Consider the following 8,348-nt stretch of genomic DNA (forward strand, 5'->3'; position numbering starts at 1 on the left):
TAAATGTACCACAGTTTCTGTATCCATTCCTCTATTGAGGGACATCTGGGTTCTTTCCAGCTTCTGGCTATTATAAATAAGGCTGCTATGAACATTGTGGAGCATGTGTCCTTATTACCAGTTGGAAGATGTTAGGTATGTGGATTCATTTCTGGGTCTTCAATTATATTCCATTGATCTACCTGTCTGTCGCTGTACCAGTACCATGTAGTTTTTATAGTAAAAAAGTTCTTAGTATGCGGATTCTCTCTCTTACACACCCACCCACACACCAAATGTATATTTACTAAGAAATGTGGATTCAACACCACAAATGCAAAAACAGGTTAGACTGTGCTTGGATTTCCAGATAGCATACTCCCAACCCTAAGGAAGAAATAATGCAAAGAGAGAGAGAGAGAGAGAGAGAGAGAGAGAGAGAGAGAGAAAGAGAGAGAGAAGGAAGGAAGGAAGGAAGGAAGGAAGGAAGGAAGGAAGGAAGGAAGGAAGGAAGGAAGGAGGAAACACTGTGCTATCCATTCATATGTCCAGGTATCTGATCCAGGCTAGAAAAACACACTCAGAATAGTCCCAAGGCAATATGGGAAGCCAAGGTAGAGAAACCAAAAATTTCTCAGGAATATTTTTAAGCTGGAAGCCTCTAGTCCTACCTGGTTAGTGCTTTTCTGTGGCTTTCTCGGTATGAGTCCAAATCTCTTAGAAAGCACCTTCAAATGCAAGTTATGGCCGCAAGTCTGGAAAGCTCTACACAAGAACCATGTAAAGAGGGGTTCAAGAGAATTGACCAGATCCCCTTGTGTACCACAGCTGGAATAAGCTGAAGCCTAGGTGGTTTTCCTCTTCTTGGCAGGTGGTCTCTCAAATACATCTCTTACCTCTGCTGCCTTTTGTTTAAAGAATTTTGTGTTCTGGGCACTCTCTTGGCCCCATGCAGAGTCAAAGGAAGTGGTATCTTGATCCACAAGGTGGGTGTACTTGGTGCGACCAGACCATCCAAAATTCTTGACCTGCATGGCTTTTGGAAGAATGGTTTTGTTGAAATGGTCCTCAAGAGTAGGTGCACTAAAATCTCTCTTGTAGACTTCTTCATCCTCATCCATGAAGAAGGCACCTCGGTGATAATACTTCTGTAGAAATTTGTATTTGCCTTTAACAGCTTTGTTGGTAATGACTTTGCCATTTGCCCGAAGTTCTGCCTGCCTTTCTTCCTCAGTCAGGTTTCTCATGCGTTCAATTTCTGCTTTCTCCTTTTCAAGCACTTCTTGGTCTTCTCTCTCCCGCTTGATTCTTTTGAGCTCATGGACTTTCCACACCTCGTACTCCTCCTCATCATTTTCATCATCAGTGTTGAGAGCATCCAGGGCAGCAAGGGGCCGCTTGTTCTCCTCTAGCTCTTTCTTGGTCTCTTCTTCTACAGTCTTGAGGGTGTACTTGAGCCTTTCCTCGGCCATGCATTTTGCTTCTTGTTCCAGTTCCTTCTGTTTCAATGCTTCAGCTTCTCATTCTTAAACTGTCACCCGATCCTTCTTTCAAATGAAGACAGGCTTAAGTCGAGGCTCCATTTCATCCTCACTGTCTGTGTTCTCCTCATACTCAGACTCTGACTCAGACTCCTCCCCAGAGCACCCTTCATCTTCCACCTCCATGACTTCCATCTCTTCATTTTTCCTCTCCTGTGCTCACTGACGAATCATGCCACGGTGCCGCTCGATTCCTTCATCCTTGATCTCTTCTTCCTCTTCCTCACTGCTATCTTCTTGTTCCAGGAGCCAAGCATCCCCTTCTACTTCTGAGTCACTCTCTCCTACTACTTCACGTTCCACAATCTTTCTGTGTTGAGCCAATCTCTCTTCCACATCTTCACTAATTCGGTTCTGTAAATGCTGAAGTCGGAGGTCACTGGATGAGTCCTCCTCCTGTTCCTCAGGCTCTGCTTCTTGTTCCTTAGCTTTCTTAATGAACTGAAATTCTTCATCCTCTTCATCCGAGGACTCCATAGGGGCATAATCTGGTCTCTTTCCAGACACATAACGTTTCACCTTCACCTTTTCCATTGAGATTTCACCTTTCTCATTGCGAACTGGGACGGCCCCTGCTGTAGACTGGATGGGTGGCTTCTTCAGGAGTGCGCTTGGGGCTAACATGGTGACTGCTGCTGCAGGGAGGCTCCAAAACGGACTCAATCCCAGCAAGTAAGTGCAAGGACCAGTGCACCTTGTCCCTCAGAGCTGTTCCCGACCCCTAAGCCCACTTTTCAATGGCGTGTCCACATTGGTCAAGGCCATGAGGTTCTGAGCTTCCTATAGAATCCTGTCTTGAGAGACTGGTGTCCCTGGGGTTCTCAGAGCAATGCTGTTGTTTGTGACACTGTACTCAGACAGGAGAGTGCTAGAAGCAGAGTTTGTTATTCCAGACTCCTCTGCAGTCTGCAGAGCAACTACACTGGCCTGGCCTACCTCGACAACTTCCTGGAGTTCAGCATCTGAAATCTGAGGGACAGGCAACACAAGTTTGCTTCTCTTTTTAGTAAACTCAGAGACAGCACTAGTTTGGAGGATAGCTGATGGTAAATCAGATTCCCTTTTCCTTTTTAAACACTGTCCGTCTCTTTTTCTTTCTCTTCCTTCTTTTTCAGAACTTAGCTCTCCATCAAGATCCTCCTGTCGTAATTTCCTGAAATCTGCATCATGTCTGGTTAATTCTCCTCAGAAAGTAATAATGGTTCTTCTGTCACGGACTCAAAGAGGCTACTTCCTCCAAGAGCAACCTTCTGCTATTCATATGATTTACTTCTTAATTTAAAAAAAGGAATGACTGTGAGGTTCCCGGGCAGGCAGGAGCAACTAGAAGGTTCTCCTGGAGAATTTTCTGAGAAGGGGACTTCATCTCTGCCTCTGACTCAACCATGCAGCCTCTGCCGTCTTGAAACTTCATGCCTTGGAAAGAAAGAATTTATTTATCAAAACCTCTGTACACAACATTGAATTGAAAACTTAATAAAAATTTCATTTTATCCTTCTGAGGAATGTAGTTTTATATAAAAAAAGCAGTTTAAGATTTCATAAAACACTTAATAGACTAGGATACCATTTCCATACATTTTAAAGGAGTTTAGAGTACCTAAGAGTATAAGGTTATTTGTGTTTATCAAGCCTTTAATATATCACTAGAACACTCACAAATTTGCACTGCTGCACTTTGAATGAACATGTTCAAAACATATAATAAATACAATTTCAGATTGTTGAGATTGCTCAGCCATTGAAAGCACTGACTGTTCTTCCAGAGGGCCTGCATTCAATTCCCAGCAACCACATGATGGTTCACACCCATTTGTAATGAAATACAATGCCCTCTTCTTGTGTATCTAAAGACAGCTAGCTTATGTTAATGTAACTAAATAACTCTTAAAAATATTTTAAGGTCACAAAGTGAATGAAAATTTGAAACCCCAGGTTTTGTTACTTAGTTCTACTTTGGGACACAAAAGGACACATTAAAGCAGTTGACATAGTCACATATGACAATTACATGAAGCCCTGGTGCATCCAGTGAAAACATAACAGCAAAGACCAACCAGAAGGTTCATCTCCATCTCCTTAGGATGTGAGAAAGACTTAGTAACAAACCAACCAACCAGAATAGGAGAAAACAAATTAACACTAAAATTAAAAAAAATCTGCAGAAACACTATTGAGTTCATTTTGTGTTGACCATCTACTGCTGGGTATGGGGCTTTCTCTTAAGAATGGTTTTCTACATAGTGAGACTCCCTTGAAGAAAACCAACTTTTTCTTTGACAGCATTTACTGGAGATAGTGTCTGGAACCACACCAGGTCTTATGTAAGAACAGACAATGCTCTGAATAAATAAGCTGTTTCTCCAGCCAGTATTTGCTACTTTTTATAAATGACATTAAAAATAGACAAATGAAAGCTAACTGAAAGCTTTGTATTCACCACGCCTGGCCATTCTGAGACTTCACTTTTCACCATTGCTATGACAAGCACACAATACACTGATCCCCTGGCTTTTTTCTGTGTGGATCCATTTCAAATTCTACCTTTCCTCTCATAATCCTACTAATATATATCAGAGGGCCTGAAAAAGACTCAAATGTTTGCTACCTCTAACACTTAGTAAGCACAGCTCACTCTAAGTTTTCTGTACCAAGGCTACTATCACTCTAGTAAATATCACATGTTGGTTCTACCTTCATTTCTGTGGCTATTGTTAAAATACTCTGGCAAATCACAATATACAGGAGGAGGAGTTTATCTGGCTTACAATTCCAGGTTACAACCTACCAAGTGATGTCAAGGCAGCTAATTAAATCCCACACACAAAACCAAGAAATACTTGTGTTCTTGCAGAGAAGGAAGGAGGGAGACAAGCAGGCAGGCAAGGCACCTGATGAAAGACCCCAGCATCTGAGCAGCCTAATCATCAATGAACCCCACAAGAGCTTCTAGCCATGGTCATGGCCAAGTTACCTCACTCTGTCCCCGAACCCAAGCAATCTGGTTAGAAAAATGGAAACTACATGTACTTCCAGACCATTGCATATCCAGAACCCAAATCAACTACCTACCTGTTGAGCACCATCTTGTCTGAAGGAGGACTGAGACTCTTAAGAAAGATGATTCATTCTTTCAGAGATAGGGTTTGTCTGTGTAGTCCTGGAAGCCCTGGAACTCTTTCTACAGATCAGGTTTGCCTAGAGCAGATATCTGCTTACCTCTGCCACCCAAGTCGAGGGCAGCAAGGAAAGTTTACTGTGTTTCACCCTGGGCTGAGCTTCAGTATATATAAATTTCCCCAAGCCCTGCATTCACAGTGGCACACCTCCTCCAACCAGGCCACACCTCCAGATAGGACCACACCCTGCTCCAAGCATAATTAAATCGCCACACCAACAAAACAAGCAAAATGATAATTCTTACTGGATACTGGTTTTCTATGGTGATGAGAGACAAAAGATGCTACTGAGGACAATGTTAAAGTAATGAATGTGGGAAATCAGAAATGCTTAGAGCATAATCTGGGATCTAGGATTGAAAGAAAGGGATGGGGATGTGTTCTTTACAGTGAAATCTCATTTTTCACAGAGCCATATCATTTGGACTGCTTGTACTATGATGATCACTCATTGTCCTCTGGTTATATAGAGAACGGGAACTTTACTACAACACAATTAAGAAAGTAGATCTGTCAATCTGATTTGGTGCCACAATGAGTAAAGGCCCTTGCTGCCATGCTTCACGACCTGAGTACAGTCTTAGTTAGATGGAGAAAATAGACACTCTCTGGTTTTCTTTGACTTTCACACAGGTGATGTAGTTGTTTTACACACAGACACTCACACACACACTTGCACTCATACACTAAGTGTAAGCAAAATTTGTTCACAATTTTATTATGTGTGTGTGTGTGTGTGTGTGTGTGTATCTAACTGCATATCTATCTGTAACTACATGCATGCTTGGTGCCTAGAGTAGCAGATGTCTCTGAGCCACCATGTTAGTGTTTGGGATTAGTGCTCTTAATTGATTGCTTTTTGCCCTAGTCTGAAGAGACAGAATGAGGCTAAGGTTTAGAGACTCGGAATAATTGCATTGACAAAGGAAGTCTCAGAAATGCCCATCATAGACTTTGTTCTCTGCTTACATCACATGACTAGAATTTGGAATATGCATTGCAAGCTTTGAAAGGAAAAACCTAAAATATATAGGTCAAATATTAAAGGGGAACCAGGAATAGAAATGGAGCTGAATCCTGAGTTCAAGGATAGTAAATTAAATGAAGGGAGTGGTGAACTTGTTTCAAGATCCTACAGAGCAAAATTTAATCCCAGGAGATAAAGCCAAGCAGATCTCTGAATTCAAGGACAGCCAGAAACACAGCCAGTTCTAGGTGAAGAAAAGCTTAATCGCAAGCATGCTGGTACACACCTTTAATCCCAGGAGACAGGCATACTGATCTCTGAGTTCAAATTCAATCTTCACAGCAAGATCCAGGCGTGTCAAACTTAGGCAGTGAAGGAGTTGGGAAAGATGAAGCTAGTGATATTGTAATAGAACAAAGTGACCAGTTTCCAGCTCCTGCAAGCAGCAGAACTTGTCAGCTTTGGCCCTGTGACTCTGGATTTACNGTCAAGAAGAGAAGGAGGCTACCGGGACAATTGATGGTGATTAGCTGGAGTTACAAAACTAGTGGGGATTAAGAACAGACCAGCTTCATTGAGGTTCTATTTTCTGGGAAGTATTTTTCCTAGAATACAAGGAAGCTGGGTTCCAGAGAGAAGCAAAGCACATCTTGCTGCAGCTCTACTTGGAAATGTGTAAGAGTCACCCATGTGTTACTGATTTTGAGAAAGCAGGGTAACAAAAGCACTGTCCTCTGGGAGCTTGACTTACGTGATCCAATCTCTGGTATCAAAAAAGTTCAAGCATGCAGTGACATCCCCAAAGGGTCTGATGGGAAGCACTTAGCAAATTTCAGTCTTCAAGAAAATAAGCAAGAAAAGAAAAGGGCATCAGCAGAACAGCAGTTTTTTTGTTAAACTGCCTGGGACTGAGTACCAGAAAGTGGTGAAGATGTAGCAGAGGTCTTGTAGAATACAGTCACACCATGGCTTTATACAAGCTAAGAGCATGCCTTCAGAGGGTCCTTTAGAAACCCGTGCAGTTTGGCTTCTTCCCAAAAGTTGTCAAATCCAAGGATCTTCCTCAAAATGAACTGTTCCTTCTTGGCCTCTCTGTATATAGTCTGAACAAGAAAATGCCTTATCAGGAATGGACCTGTGGGTCTTTATCCTGGTTCTGATGTCATCACCTCACACATCCTTGTCCAGATTTTACTGGGCCTGTATATACTCTGAGCCTCATCATTCCCACCTCTCCAGGCCTGATCATAAACAATGTAATTTTCACGCTTTCCTCCTGCAAGCCCTTGGCAAGTTTGAAGAGCCTTTGCTCATAATGGACTTCATTGGAAGTTTGAGATTGGGCCCACCAAGAGCAATGACTTCACTGACATCTCAATTTTCATTTCTTTGTTGTTATCAGGAGCTGCCCTGGAAAGATTCCAGTCACATAGCCTCTCTTTTTGCCTGTCATGAAGGATTTCATCCCTTTCACGGGCCTCTCCATCCTCTGGGCTTTCAACCCAGCTCTCCTCTCTGAATTTCTGGGCCAATTCTCTATGTTTCTATTCGTGTTTTTTGTTGTCTGTTTGTTTTGTTTTCTTTTTTCTTTTTGAGCCATCATTATCTCCTAGTTGGCTCACATTTCCACAGCCTCATGTGCTTTCACATCAGCAATAGATAGCTTGCAAATTTTCATTTATATGTATATGCTGCATCCCTTTTTCCATCAACAGTCACTTCTTTACCAATGGAATGTTATAAAGCTTCAAGTTCTTCCAGTTGTGTACACGGAGGGGTCTTCCATTCTTACTGATCTTTAAAATTCTTCTTCCAAGTAGGACAGTGGGTCTTAGGCACTGGAGAAGGTTGTCCCCAGGGAATTTTCTTACTAATCTTGAATCTTGGGTATTTCTGCATTTCTACCATCTGAATNACCCCTTGTTCAGCTCCAGAATTGCATGTTCTTCCTTGTTGAGATGGCAAGTCAGCAGCAACCTTCCTTTATACTATCTTCTGCAAGGTCACTCTTGTCTTTTCTGTTATCTCTTCAATGGCCTCTTCATAGTGACATTGCATATCTGGGTCATCTGCAGTTATGACTTCCTTTTGAACCAGTTATGTTTTTTTTTTTTTTTTTGCTATGAATAACCTTTCCTTTTAGTGGTCCATGTCTAGTAATTGCATCATATTTAATTTTCCTTTCATGATCCAGCTGAATGGCCAATGAATTTAACACTTCCCCCCCTCTCCCATATCCAGATGATACTGGCCACATTGATTTCTGGGAGTATCTCCATCCCTAATATCCTCTAATAAGCTCTGAATCCAGCATTTCTTGTATCTGGATTAGGGAGGCTCCATTCCAGAGGAGATCTNCAAGGTCTGCTGTGATATCTGAGATCTTTTCCTTTCTTCAGCTTCAAGTTGGTCCTGAGGTAACTGAGTAGGTCCAGGTAAAAATCTGATGAGCACCATCTTCTCTGAAGACAGGCAAGGAGACTTTTTCTTTCTCAGATAAGGTTGTTCTTGTAGTGCTGGCTGCCCTGGAATTCTTTGACATTAGGCACCTGTAACTCAATCATGAAGAAATCAGATGGCTCACCCACTGGCCTAAGGCTGTTGATGCAGCAAGCTGCTGCAGGAAACTCACAAGCAGTTCTTGGGTGAGTTTCTCTCAATATCAGCATTACCACAAGGTGA

At 42.2% G+C, this 8,348-nt stretch overlaps 2 pseudogenes; both read right to left on the reverse strand.

Moving 5' to 3' along the window:
* Positions 1-775: 775 nt before the first annotated feature.
* Positions 776-2,144, reverse strand: LOC110315615 (annotated as a pseudogene).
* Positions 2,145-6,646: 4,502 nt separating this feature from the next.
* Positions 6,647-8,123, reverse strand: LOC110315614 (annotated as a pseudogene).
* Between the last annotated feature and the right edge of the window lie 225 nt (positions 8,124-8,348).

The sequence above is a fragment of the Mus pahari genome, unplaced genomic scaffold, assembly GCF_900095145.1.
Source record: "Mus pahari unplaced genomic scaffold, PAHARI_EIJ_v1.1 scaffold_10337_1, whole genome shotgun sequence".
Lineage (NCBI taxonomy): Eukaryota > Metazoa > Chordata > Mammalia > Rodentia > Muridae > Mus > Mus pahari.